This window comes from Macrobrachium rosenbergii, chromosome 11, assembly GCF_040412425.1.
Source record: "Macrobrachium rosenbergii isolate ZJJX-2024 chromosome 11, ASM4041242v1, whole genome shotgun sequence".
Lineage (NCBI taxonomy): Eukaryota > Metazoa > Arthropoda > Malacostraca > Decapoda > Palaemonidae > Macrobrachium > Macrobrachium rosenbergii.
The window spans coordinates 9,830,704-9,838,740 of record NC_089751.1 but is presented as its reverse complement, the minus strand read 5'-3'; the positions used below and the strand labels follow the sequence as shown (position 1 = coordinate 9,838,740).

At 35.9% G+C, this 8,037-nt stretch overlaps 1 long non-coding RNA gene across 1 annotated transcript; it reads right to left on the bottom strand.

The window, feature by feature from the left end:
• Window positions 1–2,428: 2,428 nt before the first annotated feature.
• On the bottom strand, window positions 2,429–7,383 carry LOC136843128 (uncharacterized). The gene is made up of 2 exons (XR_010854457.1): window positions 6,831–7,383; window positions 2,429–5,840 (listed from the first exon to the last, which is right to left on the bottom strand). It is a non-coding gene; the product is annotated as an uncharacterized lncRNA (long non-coding RNA).
• Window positions 7,384–8,037: the final 654 nt, after the last annotated feature.

Genomic DNA, 8,037 nt, shown 5'->3' with positions numbered 1-8,037 from the left:
CACACATACAGTATATAAATAAATATATATATATATATATATATATATATATATATATATATATATATATATAGTATATATTTGTGTTTGCCTATTTATTAATAACTCTTACCAGATATAGGTATGACTTGATAAGATATCTTGCCCAGTGTGCTACTTACATGCACAAGCTTACTCTGGTTAATCGAAAATATCATTGAATAACTTTCTTGAAATTTATGTCAGCGAGACAGGTAGTTTTATTTCATAAAGATAAATAAAGCATGGACTACTATGAAGTTCAGATAAGAACTTCATAGAAGTTCTTCTCTGAATCTGGAACATATGAAGGACTATGATCACATGATCACATTATAGATGGGAGTACGGTATGAAGGACTATGATCACATTAAAGATGGGAGTACGGTATGAAGGACTATGATCACATTATAGATGGGAGTACGGTATGACGGACTATGATCACATTATAGATGAGAGTACGGTTAAACTGGTTTTCAAAACTAACCGTCCCAACAAAGAATGATTCTGGGATATGTCTTCAGCAAAACTGAGAGAATCTTTTAGGAAATCCCACGAAACCTGATTTCACAAACGGATTAACCTTGATATTCAATTCTAAACAACTTTTGTAGAGATCAGGAAGCCAGACTCTGTCCAGGTGGGAGTTAACGAGAACTAATACCATGACTGATTTAGCCCTTTAAGTACAGGACTATAACACAAGCGTCGTTATTCTACATGTGCATATCTTTATTCCACGGCTGCACATGCCACCTACCAACTGTCCACGTTCTTCAGTGATCAGAATTGAAAAAAATATATACACACATACACACGCACGCACACACACACATATATATATGTATATACATATTATATAATATATATATGTAAATATGTGTGTATTATATACGTACACACACACACACACAAATATATATATATATATATATATATATATATATATATATAATAAGAAATTCTGCTATGCTATCATTTGTAATCATTTTACTTGACTGGGAGATCTGCGATGAAAAAGAATTGTTAGTTATCCGGAATGATCAGTTCCTCGTTGGATGAGTCGGTAGAGTTGTCGGCTAGCACTCTCCTAGGAACGCGTTCGATTCTCCGGCCAGCCAATGAAGAATTAGAGGAATTTATTTCTGGTGATTGAAATTCATTTCTCGGTATAATGTGGTTCGGATTCCACAATAAGCTGTAGGTCCCGTTGCTAGGTAACCAATTGGTTCTTAGCCACGTAAAATAAGTCTAATCTTTGGGTCCAGCCCTATGAGAGCTGTTAATCGGTTTAGTGGTCTGGGTAAACTAAGGTTTACTCAACTTTATCCGGAATGATCATTGAGAACGAATATTTGTTATCCCCCTAAAACTTCCTTTAAATAACCTATAAAACTTGCGAGATTAATGTACATTATAAGCAGGTATAAATTCAGAATCTTTTAAATGTAACCGGATATATTATGCGCAAAAGAATTAATCCATGACAAGATGCAGTCGAAAATATGCGCTTCAGATTAATTTTAATTATCATCGTGTAGTCTATAACATTAGCATTAATGTTTTTTTTTCAACTACTTAGTCACTATTAGCTTTTAGCATATTTTTCAGTGACGGAACTTCGCATACTAATGGTCTTAAAATGACTCCGATTTTATGTTTTCGTAATCGCATGGAATTCATACAAATACGTGAATACATACATAGGCTACATACACAGACACACACACACACATATACATATATATATATATACATATATATATATATATATATATATATATATATATATATATATACATATATATATATATATATATATATATATATATATATATATATATATATATATGCATATATATATTTACATAGGAGTTAACGAGAACTAATGCCACAATTGATTGACCCCTTTAAGCAGAGGACTATAAAACAAACGTCGTTATTCTACGTGGCTAAGAACCAATTGGTTACCTACCAACGGGACCTACAGCTTATTGTGGAATCCGAACCACATGATACCGAGAAATGAATTTCTATCACCAGAAATAAATTCCTCTAATTCTTCTGTCACGGGAGAATTCTTCCCCCACCAAGACATTAAGATATATGAGATAAGAGAGAATAATAATACTAATATAAAGATGCACTGTTATCAGTCTTCTTGCCTGGAGACAGGGATCAGGGAATGGTACTGTGTCATAGTTGACACGGTGGGTATGAAGACTACTGACGTTTATGCTGCCTGGGACTTAGGGTAGGCCTGTCCACCTGCTATTACATGATATTCCTTGGGTGTACTGGTCTTATTATTGATGAGGCCAGGTGATGTCTTCCCACTGGGAGGCAATTGAAGTGCTGATTTCCATTTTTAGTGGTAAGGTACGATGGTACTGAAGAAAATCCCTGGTACTCAGTTCGTTTCTTTATTACTCATTACATCATGCCAAATTTCTCCCAGGTCTAGTCTCCCGGACTTGGTTAATTTACATAGTCTTCAGAACTCCTGGACTAGATCCAATTTACATACTCTTCAGGACTCCTGAACTAGGTCCAATTTACATACTCTTCAGGACTCCTGAACTAGGTTCCTGGAAATATTCCTTTTATTTAATTTTATTTCAAGAAAACAATACAAGTGAGTATTTTAAAACAACAAAAATAACTCTTTATATTGAGAGATCTCAAGAACACATATGAACTACATACTATGGGAATTGCTTTTCCTTCACAACAGGGTAAGTATAAAAAATGGAGCAGCCCTGGAATCAATTAATTTACAGTAAGGTGTAAATCATTTGATACCCTACTCCACACAGTACTAAATGTTTGTACACAACATATGTCAATGGATAAGACTACCTGAAAGATTTCTGAGAAACACTTAAACTAAAACGAGGTAAAACTAGGCTAAGGTGCCTTTTAACAGGATATAGTCTAGGCTAGGCCTCTTCAGAAATCGTTAAGGATAGCCTATGCAAAGTTTACATGGCTGATTTTTACTAGGTTACAATAGGCCACAAGTTAGGTTAGTTTAATGAGGGTATAGGCTAAGTCCTATGTAATTAAGTTTTCATGAACTTTTATATATATATAGCCTAAGCTATTTGTAACAAAAATTGTCATAATTCCTCATTCAAACAGGATTAGTCTAGGATAGGCCTTCTTAAATTACTGTATAGCCTAGTCTAAAATCGTGATCGGCAGTGGAAACTGCCATGAGGAGGTAGGGGTAAACCCAAGATACCATGTCGGACGGCCATTTTTGGCCCCCTTTAGGCACTGGTATCTACAAAAACTTTACATAAACAAAATACTTATAACTATCTTTTTCTAACGTTTTACAACCCTATCAAACGCTAAGTTACAACTCAAACTAACACAGCAAAATATCATGACAACTAATGAATGTGAAGAATATTTCACGACTACGAAAATTATTTTCACATTAAGGCGTTGCAATCACGTTTGACTGGGCATGCAACAACGCTGCACTTAAATCTTCGTCTGCTGCTGTTCTTTCATGATACTGATCTGTTCCAACTAATGAACTAACGGTAACATTATGACTTTAAAAGCTTACCTTGCAAGGGATAGATAATAACTTGTATTAATAATTTGGTAAAATAGCCAAAATGAAGGGTGGACCGCTTGACGTCCTTTTCACACCAACAGCGTTCTCGTCCCTTACATGTTTCTTTAGTGTTACCAATATGCAGACGAATGATTCAGGACAGCGCTCCCACATTCAGAGCGAAAGAAAAACAAAACAAGGGACTGGCTACACTTCTATGCATTCGATGTCCACAACAAAAATGAAAACATTTTATAATCACAATCACTCTTACAACAGTAGTGTAAAGATATTAGAGGAGGATGATGAATCAATTCTTAAACAAATCAATAACATTTAAAGGAATAATTTTCCCATTACAAAGCTTTTCCCTCGGGGAAGAATTGATTCATGTCCACTCTAATATCAAGGACAACTTTCCCTAATGGAACCAAACATCTCCTTAGATGGGTCTGCGACTGTGGAAAATAGATCTTGTACAGTAGAAACAAGCAACGATCTCAACTAGAGGCTAAAGGGCTCTTGCAACAACATAACACAAGGATATACTTGAGTACTAAATGGGGACACTACCCTATAGGTGTGCATTCAATACAGCTTTCCTAATAGCTTTGTCTAGCCTAATACTGGGGTTGGATTGACTCCACTTACACAGGATGTCACATCACTCTGCAACAAAAGAGTTCTCCACATATGAAGACAAAATTTACTCCTATTGAGGCGTCCTAATGATTATCAAACTCACCAGAGCTCTTGGCTAGAAACGACTCTAAACTTGAATCTCAAAGGGGTTTGGAAAGTGGTGTACTCTATCCTCTAAGATGTACCAAACCAGTACTACAAGAGCAAAACTCTGACAGTTTCCTATAAGACAAGACCCATAAGACCACAATTGCACTCCCAACCAGGGCGACCACAATTGCACTCCCAACCATGGCACTATGTGAAATCTTGCACAAAATGGTTTACATCATTCCTTTGTTCATTACCTCAAAACTATAAAGTTTTCACATTACTGGCCATTGTGAATAGAAAAAAACCATATCTTCATCAACCTTAAACTAAGCAAAAAGAGAACATACAAACGTACAAAATTACAGTACTGTACATCACTACCAACATCAGAAAACATGAGTCTCTACTACACTGGGGGAAACAAAGTCTCTCCCCTCAGCAAAAGTCTATGTACATCACCATACAAGAGTCTATATCTCTTCAATGAGACGTGAGGGAGACATGATGTGTGGTTGCGTGTTATTATGTTTGGGTGTTAAGTGTTGTATTGTCCCCTGTATGTCAACCAACTTCTGGTCCAAGTCTTTGATTTGATATGATAGATCTCCCACTTGAGACCAAACGTCCTGGTAGGACTGAGTGAAGTTCTTAACTGTCTGTAATGTTTGTTGTGTTTCTTGCTCTAATTGAATTAGATCAATATATGATTCATCATTACCAGTTGCCATTGTTACAATATTTCAAACACTTATATATAATCAAACAATAAAATGTAAACTACAATACAGACAACACCATACCATCCGTCACCATAGAAATAATGAATATGCATGTAAATAAGTCATTACCTTAATCAGATAAAAATCAACAATATTGTATAAAGAAATGCATACAATATGACAAAACATTATAAGTGACCTACATAATATATAGGCACAGTGGGTATGGATCAATAGCACTGGACTAAAGATCCAACACAGCTGCCACCAAATGTCACAGGAGAATTCTTCCCCCACCAAGACATTAAGATATATGAGATAAGAGAGAATAATAATACTAATATAAAGATGCACTGTTGTCAGTCTTCTTGCCTGGAGATAGGGATCGGGGAATGGTACTGTGTCATAGTTGACACGGTGGGTATGAAGACTACTGACGTTTACGCTGCCTGGGACTTAGGGTAGGCCTGTCCTACCTGCTATTACATGATATTCCTTGGGTGTACTGGTCTTATTATTGATGAGGCCAGGTGATGTCTTCCCACTGGGAGGCAATTGAAGTGCTGATTTCCATTTTTAGTGGTAAGGTACGATGGTACTGAAGAAAATCCCTGGTACTCAGTTCGTTTCTTTATTACTCATTACATCATGCCAAATTTCTCCCAGGTCTAGTCTCCCGGACTTGGTTAATTTACATAGTCTTCAGAACTCCTGGACTAGATCCAATTTACATACTCTTCAGGACTCCTGAACTAGGTCCAATTTACATACTCTTCAGGACTCCTGAACTAGGTCCCTGGAAATATTCCTTTTATTTAATTTTATTTCAAGAAAACAATACAAGTGAGTATTTTAAAACAACAAAAATAACTCTTTATATTGAGAGATCTCAAGAACACATATGAACTACATACTATGGGAATTGCTTTTCCTTCACAACAGGGTAAGTATAAAAAATGGAGCAGCCCTGGAATCAATTAATTTACAGTAAGGTGTAAATCATTTGATACCCTACTCCACACAGTACTAAATGTTTGTACACAACATATGTCAATGGATAAGACTACCTGAAAGATTTCTGAGAAACACTTAAACTAAAACGAGGTAAAACTAGGCTAAGGTGCCTTTTAACAGGATATAGTCTAGGCTAGGCCTCTTCAGAAATCGTTAAGGATAGCCTATGCAAAGTTTACATGGCTGATTTTACTAGGTTACAATAGGCCACAAGTTAGGTTAGTTTAATGAGGGTATAGGCTAAGTCCTATGTAATTAAGTTTTCATGAACTTTTATATATATATAGCCTAAGCTATTTGTAACAAAAATTGTCATAATTCCTCATTCAAACAGGATTAGTCTAGGATAGGCCTTCTTAAATTACTGTATAGCCTAGTCTAAAATCGTGATCGGCAGTGGAAACTGCCATGAGGGAGGTAGGGGTAAACCCAAGATACCATGTCGGACGGCCATTTTGTGGCCCCCTTTAGGCACTGGTATCTACAAAAACTTTACATAAACAAAATACTTATAACTATCTTTTTCTAACGTTTTACAACCCTATCAAACGCTAAGTTACAACTCAAACTAACACAGCAAAATATCATGACAACTAATGAATGTGAAGAATATTTCACGACTACGAAAATTTTCACATTAAGGCGTTGCAATCACGTTTGACTGGGCATGCAACAACGCTGCACTTAAATCTTCGTCTGCTGCTGTTCTTTCATGATACTGATCTGTTCCAACTAATGAACTAACGGTAACATTATGACTTTAAAAGCTTACCTTGCAAGGGATAGATAATAACTTGTATTAATAATTTGGTAAAATAGCCAAAATGAAGGGTGGACCGCTTGACGTCCTTTTCACACCAACAGCGTTCTCGTCCCTTACATGTTTCTTTAGTGTTACCAATATGCAGACGAATGATTCAGGACAGCGCTCCCACATTCAGAGCGAAAGAAAAACAAAACAAGGGACTGGCTACACTTCTATGCATTCGATGTCCACAACAAAAATGAAAACATTTTATAATCACAATCACTCTTACAACAGTAGTGTAAAGATATTAGAGGAGGATGATGAATCAATTCTTAAACAAATCAATAACATTTAAAGGAATAATTTTCCCATTACACTTCTAATTCAGCTTCTGTACTTAGAATCGATAACAACCCATCGCCACCACGATGATTGATTGATAAATTTGTAACCTCATATTTTCCAATATAAAAGACACGCGTGTGTAAATGAGAAAATTCAGAAGTAGTCAAGTAAATATTACAAAATGTAAAACCACTAACAGAAGAAAATCGTGTGTACTGCATGTGTGTGAGAAAACCCCATTTTTTTTTTTTTTTTTTGGTTAACATAAATCACATTTTTTATCTTGTAGGATCAGGTAAATTAGAATTACAGTATTCTCACTACCCTCCATGACAAATTTACCAAATTTTCTCAAACATGTGGTTTGCAGCCTCAAACTCCGTATTGTTATTACAAGAGAGAGAGAGAGAGAGAGAGAGAGAGAGAGAGAGAGAGAGAGAGAGAGAGAGAGAGAGAGAGAGGTTATCAGTCTTTTCTTTTAAAGCGTGAGGATGTGACACAGAGATCTATGACAGTTGATTGGTTAAGATGATAAAGCTGGTTGTTATGAGAAAGTGCAAGGTGCACCGAACTGGAAAGCCGTAGAGCGAATTTCTTCGATAATCAAAAGATGCACTGCTAAAGAAGGGGTAGTCCTTGTCTAGTCCAGAAGACTGGAATGAGTGATATGTACAAATGTATTAGACTGAGAAATGTGTTGGTAAAATTGAGATTAATTAGATTTTTCAGTTTTGCAATATAATCAGTCCTTTTTTGAATATCTTAGATTACATCTCACCTAAACAAAAGTTGGCAAGCTTTATACCAGTCTACTCCGTGATTCTTGCCTGGGTGGATGTATGTAAATAGTTGGTATTCTGGACTTTTCGGTCTCCCAACATGGTCC